Source organism: Periophthalmus magnuspinnatus, chromosome 18, assembly GCF_009829125.3.
Source record: "Periophthalmus magnuspinnatus isolate fPerMag1 chromosome 18, fPerMag1.2.pri, whole genome shotgun sequence".
NCBI classification, from domain to species: domain Eukaryota; kingdom Metazoa; phylum Chordata; class Actinopteri; order Gobiiformes; family Gobiidae; genus Periophthalmus; species Periophthalmus magnuspinnatus.
In genome coordinates, this window is record NC_047143.1 from 10,481,690 (window position 1) to 10,500,168 (window position 18,479).

The 18,479-nt window shown below is 42.4% G+C and overlaps 8 non-coding genes across 8 annotated transcripts; all 8 read left to right on the top strand.

Annotated features, from left to right (window-relative positions):
- The first annotated feature begins 1,640 nt into the window (after positions 1-1,640).
- trnai-aau (transfer RNA isoleucine (anticodon AAU)) lies at positions 1,641-1,714 on the top strand. Its single transcript has one exon. It is a non-coding gene; the product is annotated as a tRNA-Ile (tRNA).
- A 2,213-nt stretch (positions 1,715-3,927) lies between these two features.
- Positions 3,928-4,001, top strand: trnai-aau (transfer RNA isoleucine (anticodon AAU)). The gene has a single exon. It is a non-coding gene; the product is annotated as a tRNA-Ile (tRNA).
- A 2,213-nt stretch (positions 4,002-6,214) lies between these two features.
- On the top strand, positions 6,215-6,288 carry trnai-aau (transfer RNA isoleucine (anticodon AAU)). The gene has a single exon. It is a non-coding gene; the product is annotated as a tRNA-Ile (tRNA).
- A 2,212-nt stretch (positions 6,289-8,500) lies between these two features.
- Positions 8,501-8,574, top strand: trnai-aau (transfer RNA isoleucine (anticodon AAU)). Its single transcript has one exon. It is a non-coding gene; the product is annotated as a tRNA-Ile (tRNA).
- A 2,212-nt stretch (positions 8,575-10,786) lies between these two features.
- Positions 10,787-10,860, top strand: trnai-aau (transfer RNA isoleucine (anticodon AAU)). Its single transcript has one exon. It is a non-coding gene; the product is annotated as a tRNA-Ile (tRNA).
- A 2,212-nt stretch (positions 10,861-13,072) lies between these two features.
- Positions 13,073-13,146, top strand: trnai-aau (transfer RNA isoleucine (anticodon AAU)). The gene has a single exon. It is a non-coding gene; the product is annotated as a tRNA-Ile (tRNA).
- A 2,212-nt stretch (positions 13,147-15,358) lies between these two features.
- On the top strand, positions 15,359-15,431 carry trnai-aau (transfer RNA isoleucine (anticodon AAU)). Its single transcript has one exon. It is a non-coding gene; the product is annotated as a tRNA-Ile (tRNA).
- Positions 15,432-17,643: 2,212 nt separating this feature from the next.
- Positions 17,644-17,717, top strand: trnai-aau (transfer RNA isoleucine (anticodon AAU)). The gene has a single exon. It is a non-coding gene; the product is annotated as a tRNA-Ile (tRNA).
- The last annotated feature ends 762 nt before the right edge of the window (positions 17,718-18,479 follow it).

The window sequence follows — 18,479 nt, forward strand, 5'->3', positions numbered from 1 at the left end:
TTCAGTAAAGGCAGTAAAGTGTCCAGTGCTATTCCACATCAGAGTACACACTATCAATATCATCCAATAAAAACACAGCAAATCCAATTAAAACATTAGAATAGTTTGGCACTTCACTCACTATAGGCCCATATTCACTTAGTAAACAAAACAATAGTGGATAAAACAGTGACAAGTCTAAGAACTGATCATATTCCTATAAAACACACACACACTTCATTAGGACAAGTTCATACCAGCTAGATGCCATCAAATAGATCAATAATACCTTTGCCAATTTTGAGTTCAAATATTTGTATCACACCTTCCGGGTGATATGGTGTTGTTCTGCTCTTCTCAATGCCATACAAGTTACACAAATGTTTCAAAAGATCTCCTTCGAAGCTTCTTCTTGATCACTATGGAGTCGTTTAGGGACCCCATAGGTATAAAACCACCTTTCCGTGAGGATCTTAACGACAGTGTTTGCCCGTTGATCACGAGTCGCATAGGCTTGGGCAAATTTTGAAAATACATCTGTCACCACAAGCACGTTTTCTCTGCCATCTGTTGACTTCTCTAGCAGTGCAAAATCGACAGCCACAATCTCCAATGGCTTTGAGGCCATTAGACTTCCTCTAAAGGTAGGGACCTTTGGTTGGGCTGCTTTAGCCAGGGTACAACAGTGGCATTGCTGGCAATACTTTTCGATGTCACTCCCCATAAAGGGCCAATAGCACCGACTTCTCACAAGGTGTGTGGTGCGTTCAATGCCTTGGTGCCCATGATTATCATGAAGACCCTTTAAAACTTCTGCTTTAAGGCATTGAGGTAAGAGGAGCTGCTATAACGACTGCTCGCCAGGGGGCCGCATTTCCGGGTATAGGACACCGTCTCTGGTTCTTAGTCTAGACCACTGCTGTGCCATTTTCTGCAGCTCTTGACATGCAGTGCTTAGTTCTTGTCTTGAGGGGGGTCTTTATCTTCTCCTGTACTTAAGGAAAGCACCTATAACTGGATCTGCTGCTTGCAAAACACTCAGATCAGCTTGAGGGCGAAAGGGCAGTGCTGTGATTGTATTACTGAGTGCAGCCGCAGTTAAAACAGGTAGATCTCTTGCATGAGCCTCTTCTGGCACAGGAAAACCAGGTACAAAAACAGAGAAGTCGGCTGGCTGTGTCTGACGTGACAGTGCATCAGCGTTTCGATTTGCTGGTCCAGGGCGATACTTAATCTCAAAATTGAATACTGCCAATTCTGACGCCCCCCGTTGCTCTGCTGCACTCAGATTAGCAGTTTGGAGGTAACTTAATGGATTATTGTCAGTAAAGACAACAAACTTGTTCCCCAACAAGTATTCTCGAAACTTTTGAGTAACAGCCCATTGAAGGGCTAGAAATTCGAGTTTTGGGGAGCTGTAATTAGACATAAAGATTTCTCCTAAGATATTTTTTGGTGTTTAAGCCTTTTTCAGTAAATAGTGGATCTTACCCAAAGCTCAACGAATGGAGTCAAATTGCTTCTCCCTTTGTTTCCCTGAAAGTACTCCCACATCAACGCTAATTGAAAATATTCCCATGGTCAGTCGCAAGTCCGATTCACCAGGCTTCTTGTACATTGGGAGATAAAGTAAAGATGGCTATGCAAGAGAGCTGACACATGGCCGGTTAGCTCAGCTGGTTAGAGCGTGGTGCTAATAACACCAAGGTCGAGGGTTCGATCCCCTTACTGGCCAGTTTATATATTGGAGGTACCCAAGGATTACCAAAACAGTCAAACTTGTACTGAAGGAAATGCTGCCAAATTAAACCACCCAGTTTATGTGTGAGACATATGTTATTGTGTTGCCAACAATTTTGAGCCTTGAGCTGCATTCACCTCAGACCTTTGGAGGTGTTCACTAGTCATTCAGTAAAGAGTGGAAATTTATATAAAGGAAATCCTGCCAGTTGCAACTTCCTTCATGAACAGGACCTTTGTTGGGTAATTGCAAGTGTGTTGCCAATAAATTGCAAGTGTGTTGCCAATAAATGTATGCCTTTTGCCAATAGCTGCATTCACCTCAGACCTTCACAGGTGTTCACTAGTCGTTCAGTAAAGAGTGGAAATTTATATGTAGTATTCAGGAGTAGCAGCTACCAGAATAAACTGGAGAGAGGCTGGACATAAATTCAACAAATTTATTTAACAAGGTGGCACCCCTAAAACACTTAAGGCAAGCAATCGGCCATTCAGTAAAGGCAGGTAAAGTGTCCAGTGCTATTCCACATCAGAGTACACACTAATCAATATCATCCAATATAAAACACAGCAAATCCAATTAAAACATTAGAATAGTTTGGCACTTCACTGTACTACGCCGTATTGCACCATTGCCCGAATTTTATTAAACTATATAAAGTGCCGAGGTGCAAGAATTATAAACTATAGGCCCATATTCACTTCGTAAAACAAAACAATAGTGGGATAAAACAGTGACAAGTCTAAGAACTGATCATATTCCTATAAAACACACACACACTTCATTAGGACAAGTTCATACCAGCTAGATGCCATCAAATAGATCAATAATACCTTTACCAATTTTGAGTTCAAATATTTGTATCACACCTTCCGGGTGATATGGTGTTGTTCTGCTCTTCTCAATGCCATACAAGTTACACAAATGTTTCAAAAGATCTCCTTCGAAGCTTCTTCCTTGATCACTATGGAGTCGTTTAGGGACCCCATAGGTATAAAACCACCTTTCCGTGAGGATCTTAACGACAGTGCTTGCCCGTTGATCACGAGTCGCATAGGCTTGGGCAAATTTTGAAAATACATCTGTCACCACAAGCACATTTTCTCTGCCATCTGTTGACTTCTCTAGCAGTGCAAAATCGACAGCCACAATCTCCAATGGCTTTGAGGCCATTAGACTTCCTCTAAAGGTAGGGACCTTTGGTTGGGCTGCTTTAGCCAGGGTACAACAGTGGCATTGCTGGCAATACTTTTTGATGTCACTCCCCATAAAGGGCCAATAGCACCGACTTCTCACAAGGTGTGTGGTGCGTTCAATGCCTTGGTGCCCATGATTATCATGAAGACCCTTTAAAACTTCTGCTTTAAGGCATTGAGGTAAGAGGAGCTGCTATAACGACTGCTCGCCAGGGGGCCGCATTTCCGGGTATAGGACACCGTCTCTGGTTCTTAGTCTAGACCACTGCTGTGCCATTTTCTGCAGCTCTTGACATGCAGTGCTTAGTTCTTGTCTTGAGGGGGGTCTTTATCTTCTCCTGTACTTAAGGAAAGCACCTATAACTGGATCTGCTGCTTGCAAAACACTCAGATCAGCTTGAGGGCGAAAGGGCAGTGCTGTGATTGTATTACTGAGTGCAGCCGCAGTTAAAACAGGTAGATCTCTTGCATGAGCCTCTTCTGGCACAGGAAAACCAGGTACAAAAACAGAGAAGTCGGCTGGCTGTGTCTGACGTGACAGTGCATCAGCGTTTTCGATTTGCTGGTCCAGGGCGATACTTAATCTCAAAATTGAATACTGCCAATTCTGACGCCCCCCGTTGCTCTGCTGCACTCAGATTAGCAGTTTGGAGGTAACTTAATGGATTATTGTCAGTAAAGACAACAAACTTGTTCCCCAACAAGTATTCTCGAAACTTTTGAGTAACAGCCCATTGAAGGGCTAGAAATTCGAGTTTTGGGGAGCTGTAATTAGACATAAAGATTTCTCCTAAGATATTTTTTGGTGTTTAAGCCTTTTTCAGTAAATAGTGGATCTTACCCAAAGCTCAACGAATGGAGTCAAATTGCTTCTCCCTTTGTTTCCCTGAAAGTACTCCCACATCAACGCTAATTGAAAATATTCCCATGGTCAGTCGCAAGTCCGATTCACCAGGCTTCTTGTACATTGGGAGATAAAGTAAAGATGGCTATGCAAGAGAGCTGACACATGGCCGGTTAGCTCAGCTGGTTAGAGCGTGGTGCTAATAACGCCAAGGTCGAGGGTTCGATCCCCTTACTGGCCAGTTTATATATTGGAGGTACCCAAGGATTACCAAAACAGTCAAACTTGTACTGAAGGAAATGCTGCCAAATTAAACCACCCAGTTTATGTGTGAGACATATGTTATTGTGTTGCCAACAATTTTGAGCCTTGAGCTGCATTCACCTCAGACCTTTGGAGGTGTTCACTAGTCATTCAGTAAAGAGTGGAAATTTATATAAAGGAAATCCTGCCAGTTGCAACTTCCTTCATGAACAGGACCTTTGTTGGGTAATTGCAAGTGTGTTGCCAATAAATTGCAAGTGTGTTGCCAATAAATGTATGCCTTTTGCCAATAGCTGCATTCACCTCAGACCTTCAGAGGTGTTCACTAGTCGTTCAGTAAAGAGTGGAAATTTATATGTAGTATTCAGGAGTAGCAGCTACCAGAATAAACTGGAGAGAGGCTGGACATAAATTCAACAAATTTATTTAACAAGGTGGCACCCCTAAAACACTTAAGGCAAGCAATCGGCCATTCAGTAAAGGCAGGTAAAGTGTCCAGTGCTATTCCACATCAGAGTACACACTAATCAATATCATCCAATATAAAACACAGCAAATCCAATTAAAACATTAGAATAGTTTGGCACTTCACTGTACTACGCCGTATTGCACCATTGCCCGAATTTTATTAAACTATATAAAGTGCCGAGGTGCAAGAATTATAAACTATAGGCCCATATTCACTTAGTAAAACAAAACAATAGTGGGATAAAACAGTGACAAGTCTAAGAACTGATCATATTCCTATAAAACACACACACACTTCATTAGGACAAGTTCATACCAGCTAGATGCCATCAAATAGATCAATAATACCTTTACCAATTTTGAGTTCAAATATTTGTATCACACCTTCCGGGTAATATGGTGTTGTTCTGCTCTTCTCAATGCCATACAAGTTACACAAATGTTTCAAAAGATCTCCTTCGAAGCTTCTTCCTTGATCACTATGGAGTCGTTTAGGGACCCCATAGGTATAAAACCACCTTTCCGTGAGGATCTTAACGACAGTGCTTGCCCGTTGATCACGAGTCGCATAGGCTTGGGCAAATTTTGAAAATACATCTGTCACCACAAGCACAGTTTTCTCTGCCATCTGTTGACTTCTCTAGCAGTGCAAAATCGACAGCCACAATCTCCAATGGCTTTGAGGCCATTAGACTTCCTCTAAAGGTAGGGACCTTTGGTTGGGCTGCTTTAGCCAGGGTACAACAGTGGCATTGCTGGCAATACTTTTCGATGTCACTCCCCATAAAGGGCCAATAGCACCGACTTCTCACAAGGTGTGTGGTGCGTTCAATGCCTTGGTGCCCATGATTATCATGAAGACCCTTTAAAACTTCTGCTTTAAGGCATTGAGGTAAGAGGAGCTGCTATAACGACTGCTCGCCAGGGGGCCGCATTTCCGGGTATAGGACACCGTCTCTGGTTCTTAGTCTAGACCACTGCTGTGCCATTTTCTGCAGCTCTTGACATGCAGTGCTTAGTTCTTGTCTTGAGGGGGGTCTTTATCTTCTCCTGTACTTAAGGAAAGCACCTATAACTGGATCTGCTGCTTGCAAAACACTCAGATCAGCTTGAGGGCGAAAGGGCAGTGCTGTGATTGTATTACTGAGTGCAGCCGCAGTTAAAACAGGTAGATCTCTTGCATGAGCCTCTTCTGGCACAGGAAAACCAGGTACAAAAACAGAGAAGTCGGCTGGCTGTGTCTGACGTGACAGTGCATCAGCGTTTCGATTTGCTGGTCCAGGGCGATACTTAATCTCAAAATTGAATACTGCCAATTCTGACGCCCCCCGTTGCTCTGCTGCACTCAGATTAGCAGTTTGGAGGTAACTTAATGGATTATTGTCAGTAAAGACAACAAACTTGTTCCCCAACAAGTATTCTCGAAACTTTTGAGTAACAGCCCATTGAAGGGCTAGAAATTCGAGTTTTGGGGAGCTGTAATTAGACATAAAGATTTCTCCTAAGATATTTTTTGGTGTTTAAGCCTTTTTCAGTAAATAGTGGATCTTACCCAAAGCTCAACGAATGGAGTCAAATTGCTTCTCCCTTTGTTTCCCTGAAAGTACTCCCACATCAACGCTAATTGAAAATATTCCCATGGTCAGTCGCAAGTCCGATTCACCAGGCTTCTTGTACATTGGGAGATAAAGTAAAGATGGCTATGCAAGAGAGCTGACACATGGCCGGTTAGCTCAGCTGGTTAGAGCGTGGTGCTAATAACGCCAAGGTCGAGGGTTCAATCCCCTTACTGGCCAGTTTATATATTGGAGGTACCCAAGGATTACCAAAACAGTCAAACTTGTACTGAAGGAAATGCTGCCAAATTAAACCACCCAGTTTATGTGTGAGACATATGTTATTGTGTTGCCAACAATTTTGAGCCTTGAGCTGCATTCACCTCAGACCTTTGGAGGTGTTCACTAGTCATTCAGTAAAGAGTGGAAATTTATATAAAGGAAATCCTGCCAGTTGCAACTTCCTTCATGAACAGGACCTTTGTTGGGTAATTACAAGTGTGTTGCCAATAAATTGCAAGTGTGTTGCCAATAAATGTATGCCTTTTGCCAATAGCTGCATTCACCTCAGACCTTCAGAGGTGTTCACTAGTCGTTCAGTAAAGAGTGGAAATTTATATGTAGTATTCAGGAGTAGCAGCTACCAGAATAAACTGGAGAGAGGCTGGACATAAATTCAACAAATTTATTTAACAAGGTGGCACCCCTAAAACACTTAAGGCAAGCAATCGGCCATTCAGTAAAGGCAGGTAAAGTGTCCAGTGCTATTCCACATCAGAGTACACACTAATCAATATCATCCAATATAAAACACAGCAAATCCAATTAAAACATTAGAATAGTTTGGCACTTCACTGTACTACGCCGTATTGCACCATTGCCCGAATTTTATTAAACTATATAAAGTGCCGAGGTGCAAGAATTATAAACTATAGGCCCATATTCACTTAGTAAAACAAAACAATAGTGGGATAAAACAGTGACAAGTCTAAGAACTGATCATATTCCTATAAAACACACACACACTTCATTAGGACAAGTTCATACCAGCTAGATGCCATCAAATAGATCAATAATACCTTTGCCAATTTTGAGTTCAAATATTTGTATCACACCTTCCGGGTGATATGGTGTTGTTCTGCTCTTCTCAATGCCATACAAGTTACACAAATGTTTCAAAAGATCTCCTTCGAAGCTTCTTCCTTGATCACTATGGAGTCGTTTAGGGACCCCATAGGTATAAAACCACCTTTCCATGAGGATCTTAACGACAGTGCTTGCCCGTTGATCACGAGTCGCATAGGCTTGGGCAAATTTTGAAAATACATCTGTCACCACAAGCACGTTTTCTCTGCCATCTGTTGACTTCTCTAGCAGTGCAAAATCGACAGCCACAATCTCCAATGGCTTTGAGGCCATTAGACTTCCTCTAAAGGTAGGGACCTTTGGTTGGGCTGCTTTAGCCAGGGTACAACAGTGGCATTGCTGGCAATACTTTTCGATGTCACTCCCCATAAAGGGCCAATAGCACCGACTTCTCACAAGGTGTGTGGTGCGTTCAATGCCTTGGTGCCCATGATTATCATGAAGACCCTTTAAAACTTCTGCTTTAAGGCATTGAGGTAAGAGGAGCTGCTATAACGACTGCTCGCCAGGGGGCCGCATTTCCGGGTATAGGACACCGTCTCTGGTTCTTAGTCTAGACCACTGCTGTGCCATTTTCTGCAGCTCTTGACATGCAGTGCTTAGTTCTTGTCTTGAGGGGGGTCTTTATCTTCTCCTGTACTTAAGGAAAGCACCTATAACTGGATCTGCTGCTTGCAAAACACTCAGATCAGCTTGAGGGCGAAAGGGCAGTGCTGTGATTGTATTACTGAGTGCAGCCGCAGTTAAAACAGGTAGATCTCTTGCATGAGCCTCTTCTGGCACAGGAAAACCAGGTACAAAAACAGAGAAGTCGGCTGGCTGTGTCTGACGTGACAGTGCATCAGCGTTTCGATTTGCTGGTCCAGGGCGATACTTAATCTCAAAATTGAATACTGCCAATTCTGACGCCCCCCGTTGCTCTGCTGCACTCAGATTAGCAGTTTGGAGGTAACTTAATGGATTATTGTCAGTAAAGACAACAAACTTGTTCCCCAACAAGTATTCTCGAAACTTTTGAGTAACAGCCCATTGAAGGGCTAGAAATTCGAGTTTTGGGGAGCTGTAATTAGACATAAAGATTTCTCCTAAGATATTTTTTGGTGTTTAAGCCTTTTTCAGTAAATAGTGGATCTTACCCAAAGCTCAACGAATGGAGTCAAATTGCTTCTCCCTTTGTTTCCCTGAAAGTACTCCCACATCAACGCTAATTGAAAATATTCCCATGGTCAGTCGCAAGTCCGATTCACCAGGCTTCTTGTACATTGGGAGATAAAGTAAAGATGGCTATGCAAGAGAGCTGACACATGGCCGGTTAGCTCAGCTGGTTAGAGCGTGGTGCTAATAACGCCAAGGTCGAGGGTTCGATCCCCTTACTGGCCAGTTTATATATTGGAGGTACCCAAGGATTACCAAAACAGTCAAACTTGTACTGAAGGAAATGCTGCCAAATTAAACCACCCAGTTTATGTGTGAGACATATGTTATTGTGTTGCCAACAATTTTGAGCCTTGAGCTGCATTCACCTCAGACCTTTGGAGGTGTTCACTAGTCATTCAGTAAAGAGTGGAAATTTATATAAAGGAAATCCTGCCAGTTGCAACTTCCTTCATGAACAGGACCTTTGTTGGGTAATTGCAAGTGTGTTGCCAATAAATTGCAAGTGTGTTGCCAATAAATGTATGCCTTTTGCCAATAGCTGCATTCACCTCAGACCTTCAGAGGTGTTCACTAGTCGTTCAGTAAAGAGTGGAAATTTATATGTAGTATTCAGGAGTAGCAGCTACCAGAATAAACTGGAGAGAGGCTGGACATAAATTCAACAAATTTATTTAACAAGGTGGCACCCCTAAAACACTTAAGGCAAGCAATCGGCCATTCAGTAAAGGCAGGTAAAGTGTCCAGTGCTATTCCACATCAGAGTACACACTAATCAATATCATCCAATATAAAACACAGCAAATCCAATTAAAACATTAGAATAGTTTGGCACTTCACTGTACTACGCCGTATTGCACCATTGCCCGAATTTTATTAAACTATATAAAGTGCCGAGGTGCAAGAATTATAAACTATAGGCCCATATTCACTTAGTAAAACAAAACAATAGTGGGATAAAACAGTGACAAGTCTAAGAACTGATCATATTCCTATAAAACACACACACACTTCATTAGGACAAGTTCATACCAGCTAGATGCCATCAAATAGATCAATAATACCTTTGCCAATTTTGAGTTCAAATATTTGTATCACACCTTCCGGGTAATATGGTGTTGTTCTGCTCTTCTCAATGCCATACAAGTTACACAAATGTTTCAAAAGATCTCCTTCGAAGCTTCTTCCTTGATCACTATGGAGTCGTTTAGGGACCCCATAGGTATAAAACCACCTTTCCGTGAGGATCTTAACGACAGTGCTTGCCCGTTGATCACGAGTCGCATAGGCTTGGGCAAATTTTGAAAATACATCTGTCACCACAAGCACATTTTCTCTGCCATCTGTTGACTTCTCTAGCAGTGCAAAATCGACAGCCACAATCTCCAATGGCTTTGAGGCCATTAGACTTCCTCTAAAGGTAGGGACCTTTGGTTGGGCTGCTTTAGCCAGGGTACAACAGTGGCATTGCTGGCAATACTTTTCGATGTCACTCCCCATAAAGGGCCAATAGCACCGACTTCTCACAAGGTGTGTGGTGCGTTCAATGCCTTGGTGCCCATGATTATCATGAAGACCCTTTAAAACTTCTGCTTTAAGGCATTGAGGTAAGAGGAGCTGCTATAACGACTGCTCGCCAGGGGGCCGCATTTCCGGGTATAGGACACCGTCTCTGGTTCTTAGTCTAGACCACTGCTGTGCCATTTTCTGCAGCTCTTGACATGCAGTGCTTAGTTCTTGTCTTGAGGGGGGTCTTTATCTTCTCCTGTACTTAAGGAAAGCACCTATAACTGGATCTGCTGCTTGCAAAACACTCAGATCAGCTTGAGGGCGAAAGGGCAGTGCTGTGATTGTATTACTGAGTGCAGCCGCAGTTAAAACAGGTAGATCTCTTGCATGAGCCTCTTCTGGCACAGGAAAACCAGGTACAAAAACAGAGAAGTCGGCTGGCTGTGTCTGACGTGACAGTGCATCAGCGTTTCGATTTGCTGGTCCAGGGCGATACTTAATCTCAAAATTGAATACTGCCAATTCTGACGCCCCCCGTTGCTCTGCTGCACTCAGATTAGCAGTTTGGAGGTAACTTAATGGATTATTGTCAGTAAAGACAACAAACTTGTTCCCCAACAAGTATTCTCGAAACTTTTGAGTAACAGCCCATTGAAGGGCTAGAAATTCGAGTTTTGGGGAGCTGTAATTAGACATAAAGATTTCTCCTAAGATATTTTTTGGTGTTTAAGCCTTTTTCAGTAAATAGTGGATCTTACCCAAAGCTCAACGAATGGAGTCAAATTGCTTCTCCCTTTGTTTCCCTGAAAGTACTCCCACATCAACGCTAATTGAAAATATTCCCATGGTCAGTCGCAAGTCCGATTCACCAGGCTTCTTGTACATTGGGAGATAAAGTAAAGATGGCTATGCAAGAGAGCTGACACATGGCCGGTTAGCTCAGCTGGTTAGAGCGTGGTGCTAATAACGCCAAGGTCGAGGGTTCGATCCCCTTACTGGCCAGTTTATATATTGGAGGTACCCAAGGATTACCAAAACAGTCAAACTTGTACTGAAGGAAATGCTGCCAAATTAAACCACCCAGTTTATGTGTGAGACATATGTTATTGTGTTGCCAACAATTTTGAGCCTTGAGCTGCATTCACCTCAGACCTTTGGAGGTGTTCACTAGTCATTCAGTAAAGAGTGGAAATTTATATAAAGGAAATCCTGCCAGTTGCAACTTCCTTCATGAACAGGACCTTTGTTGGGTAATTGCAAGTGTGTTGCCAATAAATTGCAAGTGTGTTGCCAATAAATGTATGCCTTTTGCCAATAGCTGCATTCACCTCAGACCTTCACAGGTGTTCACTAGTCGTTCAGTAAAGAGTGGAAATTTATATGTAGTATTCAGGAGTAGCAGCTACCAGAATAAACTGGAGAGAGGCTGGACATAAATTCAACAAATTTATTTAACAAGGTGGCACCCCTAAAACACTTAAGGCAAGCAATCGGCCATTCAGTAAAGGCAGGTAAAGTGTCCAGTGCTATTCCACATCAGAGTACACACTAATCAATATCATCCAATATAAAACACAGCAAATCCAATTAAAACATTAGAATAGTTTGGCACTTCACTGTACTACGCCGTATTGCACCATTGCCCGAATTTTATTAAACTATATAAAGTGCCGAGGTGCAAGAATTATAAACTATAGGCCCATATTCACTTCGTAAAACAAAACAATAGTGGGATAAAACAGTGACAAGTCTAAGAACTGATCATATTCCTATAAAACACACACACACTTCATTAGGACAAGTTCATACCAGCTAGATGCCATCAAATAGATCAATAATACCTTTACCAATTTTGAGTTCAAATATTTGTATCACACCTTCCGAGTGATATGGTGTTGTTCTGCTCTTCTCAATGCCATATAAGTTACACAAATGTTTCAAAAGATCTCCTTCGAAGCTTCTTCCTTGATCACTATGGAGTCGTTTAGGGACCCCATAGGTATAAAACCACCTTTCCGTGAGGATCTTAACGACAGTGCTTGCCCGTTGATCACGAGTCGCATAGGCTTGGGCAAATTTTGAAAATACATCTGTCACCACAAGCACATTTTCTCTGCCATCTGTTGACTTCTCTAGCAGTGCAAAATCGACAGCCACAATCTCCAATGGCTTTGAGGCCATTAGACTTCCTCTAAAGGTAGGGACCTTTGGTTGGGCTGCTTTAGCCAGGGTACAACAGTGGCATTGCTGGCAATACTTTTCGATGTCACTCCCCATAAAGGGCCAATAGCACCGACTTCTCACAAGGTGTGTGGTGCGTTCAATGCCTTGGTGCCCATGATTATCATGAAGACCCTTTAAAACTTCTGCTTTAAGGCATTGAGGTAAGAGGAGCTGCTATAACGACTGCTCGCCAGGGGGCCGCATTTCCGGGTATAGGACACCGTCTCTGGTTCTTAGTCTAGACCACTGCCGTGCCATTTTCTGCAGCTCTTGACATGCAGTGCTTAGTTCTTGTCTTGAGGGGGGTCTTTATCTTCTCCTGTACTTAAGGAAAGCACCTATAACTGGATCTGCTGCTTGCAAAACACTCAGATCAGCTTGAGGGCGAAAGGGCAGTGCTGTGATTGTATTACTGAGTGCAGCCGCAGTTAAAACAGGTAGATCTCTTGCATGAGCCTCTTCTGGCACAGGAAAACCAGGTACAAAAACAGAGAAGTCGGCTGGCTGTGTCTGACGTGACAGTGCATCAGCGTTTCGATTTGCTGGTCCAGGGCGATACTTAATCTCAAAATTGAATACTGCCAATTCTGACGCCCCCCGTTGCTCTGCTGCACTCAGATTAGCAGTTTGGAGGTAACTTAATGGATTATTGTCAGTAAAGACAACAAACTTGTTCCCCAACAAGTATTCTCGAAACTTTTGAGTAACAGCCCATTGAAGGGCTAGAAATTCGAGTTTTGGGGAGCTGTAATTAGACATAAAGATTTCTCCTAAGATATTTTTTGGTGTTTAAGCCTTTTTCAGTAAATAGTGGATCTTACCCAAAGCTCAACGAATGGAGTCAAATTGCTTCTCCCTTTGTTTCCCTGAAAGTACTCCCACATCAACGCTAATTGAAAATATTCCCATGGTCAGTCGCAAGTCCGATTCACCAGGCTTCTTGTACATTGGGAGATAAAGTAAAGATGGCTATGCAAGAGAGCTGACACATGGCCGGTTAGCTCAGCTGGTTAGAGCGTGGTGCTAATAACGCCAAGGTCGAGGGTTCGATCCCCTTACTGGCCAGTTTATATATTGGAGGTACCCAAGGATTACCAAAACAGTCAAACTTGTACTGAAGGAAATGCTGCCAAATTAAACCACCCAGTTTATGTGTGAGACATATGTTATTGTGTTGCCAACAATTTTGAGCCTTGAGCTGCATTCACCTCAGACCTTTGGAGGTGTTCACTAGTCATTCAGTAAAGAGTGGAAATTTATATAAAGGAAATCCTGCCAGTTGCAACTTCCTTCATGAACAGGACCTTTGTTGGGTAATTGCAAGTGTGTTGCCAATAAATTGCAAGTGTGTTGCCAATAAATGTATGCCTTTTGCCAATAGCTGCATTCACCTCAGACCTTCAGAGGTGTTCACTAGTCGTTCAGTAAAGAGTGGAAATTTATATGTAGTATTCAGGAGTAGCAGCTACCAGAATAAACTGGAGAGAGGCTGGACATAAATTCAACAAATTTATTTAACAAGGTGGCACCCCTAAAACACTTAAGGCAAGCAATCGGCCATTCAGTAAAGGCAGGTAAAGTGTCCAGTGCTATTCCACATCAGAGTACACACTAATCAATATCATCCAATATAAAACACAGCAAATCCAATTAAAACATTAGAATAGTTTGGCACTTCACTGTACTACGCCGTATTGCACCATTGCCCGAATTTTATTAAACTATATAAAGTGCCGAGGTGCAAGAATTATAAACTATAGGCCCATATTCACTTAGTAAAACAAAACAATAGTGGGATAAAACAGTGACAAGTCTAAGAACTGATCATATTCCTATAAAACACACACACACTTCATTAGGACAAGTTCATACCAGCTAGATGCCATCAAATAGATCAATAATACCTTTGCCAATTTTGAGTTCAAATATTTGTATCACACCTTCCGGGTGATATGGTGTTGTTCTGCTCTTCTCAATGCCATACAAGTTACACAAATCTTTCAAAAGATCTCCTTCGAAGCTTCTTCCTTGATCACTATGGAGTCGTTTAGGGACCCCATAGGTATAAAACCACCTTTCCGTGAGGATCTTAACGACAGTGCTTGCCCGTTGATCACGAGTCGCATAGGCTTGGGCAAATTTTGAAAATACATCTGTCACCACAAGCACGTTTTCTCTGCCATCTGTTGACTTCTCTAGCAGTGCAAAATCGACAGCCACAATCTCCAATGGCTTTGAGGCCATTAGACTTCCTCTAAAGGTAGGGACCTTTGGTTGGGCTGCTTTAGCCAGGGTACAACAGTGGCATTGCTGGCAATACTTTTCGATGTCACTCCCCATAAAGGGCCAATAGCACCGACTTCTCACAAGGTGTGTGGTGCGTTCAATGCCTTGGTGCCCATGATTATCATGAAGACCCTTTAAAACTTCTGCTTTAAGGCATTGAGGTAAGAGGAGCTGCTATAACGACTGCTCGCCAGGGGGCCGCATTTCCGGGTATAGGACACCATCTCTGGTTCTTAGTCTAGACCACTGCTGTGCCATTTTCTGCAGCTCTTGACATGCAGTGCTTAGTTCTTGTCTTGAGGGGGGTCTTTATCTTCTCCTGTACTTAAGGAAAGCACCTATAACTGGATCTGCTGCTTGCAAAACACTCAGATCAGCTTGAGGGCGAAAGGGCAGTGCTGTGATTGTATTACTGAGTGCAGCCGCAGTTAAAACAGGTAGATCTCTTGCATGAGCCTCTTCTGGCACAGGAAAACCAGGTACAAAAATAGAGAAGTCGGCTGGCTGTGTCTGACGTGACAGTGCATCAGCGTTTCGATTTGCTGGTCCAGGGCGATACTTAATCTCAAAATTGAATACTGCCAATTCTGACGCCCCCCGTTGCTCTGCTGCACTCAGATTAGCAGTTTGGAGGTAACTTAATGGATTATTGTCAGTAAAGACAACAAACTTGTTCCCCAACAAGTATTCTCGAAACTTTTGAGTAACAGCCCATTGAAGGGCTAGAAATTCGAGTTTTGGGGAGCTGTAATTAGACATAAAGATTTCTCCTAAGATATTTTTTGGTGTTTAAGCCTTTTTCAGTAAATAGTGGATCTTACCCAAAGCTCAACGAATGGAGTCAAATTGCTTCTCCCTTTGTTTCCCTGAAAGTACTCCCACATCAACGCTAATTGAAAATATTCCCATGGTCAGTCGCAAGTCCGATTCACCAGGCTTCTTGTACATTGGGAGATAAAGTAAAGATGGCTATGCAAGAGAGCTGACACATGGCCGGTTAGCTCAGCTGGTTAGAGCGTGGTGCTAATAACGCCAAGGTCGAGGGTAGATCCCCTTACTGGCCAGTTTATATATTGGAGGTACCCAAGGATTACCAAAACAGTCAAACTTGTACTGAAGGAAATGCTGCCAAATTAAACCACCCAGTTTATGTGTGAGACATATGTTATTGTGTTGCCAACAATTTTGAGCCTTGAGCTGCATTCACCTCAGACCTTTGGAGGTGTTCACTAGTCATTCAGTAAAGAGTGGAAATTTATATAAAGGAAATCCTGCCAGTTGCAACTTCCTTCATGAACAGGACCTTTGTTGGGTAATTGCAAGTGTGTTGCCAATAAATTGCAAGTGTGTTGCCAATAAATGTATGCCTTTTGCCAATAGCTGCATTCACCTCAGACCTTCAGAGGTGTTCACTAGTCGTTCAGTAAAGAGTGGAAATTTATATGTAGTATTCAGGAGTAGCAGCTACCAGAATAAACTGGAGAGAGGCTGGACATAAATTCAACAAATTTATTTAACAAGGTGGCACCCCTAAAACACTTAAGGCAAGCAATCGGCCATTCAGTAAAGGCAGGTAAAGTGTCCAGTGCTATTCCACATCAGAGTACACACTAATCAATATCATCCAATATAAAACACAGCAAATCCAATTAAAACATTAGAATAGTTTGGCACTTCACTGTACTACGCCGTATTGCACCATTGCCCGAATTTTATTAAACTATATAAAGTGCCGAGGTGCAAGAATTATAAACTATAGGCCCATATTCACTTAGTAAAACAAAACAATAGTGGGATAAAACAGTGACAAGTCTAAGAACTGATCATATTCCTATAAAACACACACACACTTCATTAGGACAAGTTCATACCAGCTAGATGCCATCAAATAGATCAATAATACCTTTGCCAATTTTGAGTTCAAATATTTGTATCACACCTTCCGGGTGATATGGTGTTGTTCTGCTCTTCTCAATGCCATACAAGTTACACAAATGTTTCAAAAGATCTCCTTCGAAGCTTCTTCCTTGATCACTATGGAGTCGTTTATGGACCCCAAAGGTATAAAACCACCTTTCCGTGAGGATCTTAACGACAGTGCTTGCCCGTTGATCACGAGTCGCATAGGCTTGGGCAAATTTTGAAAATACATCTGTCACCACAAGCACGTTTTCTCTGCCATCTGTTGACTTCTCTAGCAGTGCAAAATTGACAGCCACAATCTCCAATGGCTTTGAGGCCATTAGACTTCCTCTAAAGGTAGGGACCTTTGGTTGGGCTGCTTTAGCCAGGGTACAACAGTGGCATTGCTGGCAATACTTTTCGATGTCACTCCCCATAAAGGGCCAATAGCACCGACTTCTCACAAGGTGTGTGGTGCGTTCAATGCCTTGGTGCCCATGATTATCATGAAGACCCTTTAAAACTTCTGCTTTAAGGCATTGAGGTAAGAGGAGCTGCTATAACGACTGCTCGCCAGGGGGCCGCATTTCCGGGTATAGGACACCGTCTCTGGTTCTTAGTCTAGACCACTGCTGTGCCATTTTCTGCAGCTCTTGACATGCAGTGCTTAGTTCTTGTCTTGAGGGGGGTCTTTATCTTCTCCTGTACTTAAGGAAAGCACCTATAACTGGATCTGCTGCTTGCAAAACACTCAGATCAGCTTGAGGGCGAAAGGGCAGTGCTGTGATTGTATTACTGAGTGCAGCCGCAGTTAAAACAGGTAGATCTCTTGCATGAGCCTCTTCTGGCACAGGAAAACCAGGTACAAAAACAGAGAAGTCGGCTGGCTGTGTCTGACGTGACAGTGCATCAGCGTTTCGATTTGCTGGTCCAGGGCGATACTTAATCTCAAAATTGAATACTGCCAATTCTGACGCCCCCCGTTGCTCTGCTGCACTCAGATTAGCAGTTTGGAGGTAACTTAATGGATTATTGTCAGTAAAGACAACAAACTTGTTCCCCAACAAGTATTCTCGAAACTTTTGAGTAACAGCCCATTGAAGGGCTAGAAATTCGAGTTTTGGGGAGCTGTAATTAGACATAAAGATTTCTCCTAAGATATTTTTTGGTGTTTAAGCCTTTTTCAGTAAATAGTGGATCTTACCCAAAGCTCAACGAATGGAGTCAAATTGCTTCTCCCTTTGTTTCCCTGAAAGTACTCCCACATCAACGCTAATTGAAAATATTCCCATGGTCAGTCGCAAGTCCGATTCACCAGGCTTCTTGTACATTGGGAGATAAAGTAAAGATGGCTATGCAAGAGAGCTGACACATGGCCGGTTAGCTCAGCTGGTTAGAGCGTGGTGCTAATAACGCCAAGGTCGAGGGTTCGATCCCCTTACTGGCCAGTTTATATATTGGAGGTACCCAAGGATTACCAAAACAGTCAAACTTGTACTGAAGGAAATGCTGCCAAATTAAACCACCCAGTTTATGTGTGAGACATATGTTATTGTGTTGCCAACAATTTTGAGCCTTGAGCTGCATTCACCTCAGACCTTTGGAGGTGTTCACTAGTCATTCAGTAAAGAGTGGAAATTTATATAAAGGAAATCCTGCCAGTTGCAACTTCCTTCATGAACAGGACCTTTGTTGGGTAATTGCAAGTGTGTTGCCAATAAATGTATGCCTTTTGCCAATAAATTTATGCCATTTTGCTGCTGACTAAATTCTAAAACTATGCTGGAAGTATATTGGAGGTATACTAGAAACCGTACTGGACAGCTTAGTTTTACCAGATATCTTAGTTTTCAGGAATAGTCAAACTTGCTCGAAAGCAAAACCTGCCATTTTCAATTGGCTTCATGAATTGGATCTTTGTGGGGTAAAGGCAATAGGGTATTGCCAACACATTTCAAATACTTCTAAATTAAACTACCCAGTTTATGTGTGAGAGGAATGTGATAGTGATGCCAACAAATTTCAGCCTTGAGCTGCTTTCACCATTTTGCTGCTCACTAAATTCTAAAACAGTGGTTCTTAACCTTGTTGGAGTTACTGAACCCCACCGGTTTCATATGCACATTCACGAAACCCTTGTTTATTGAAATATATATATATATATATATATATATATATATATATATATATATATATATATATATATATAT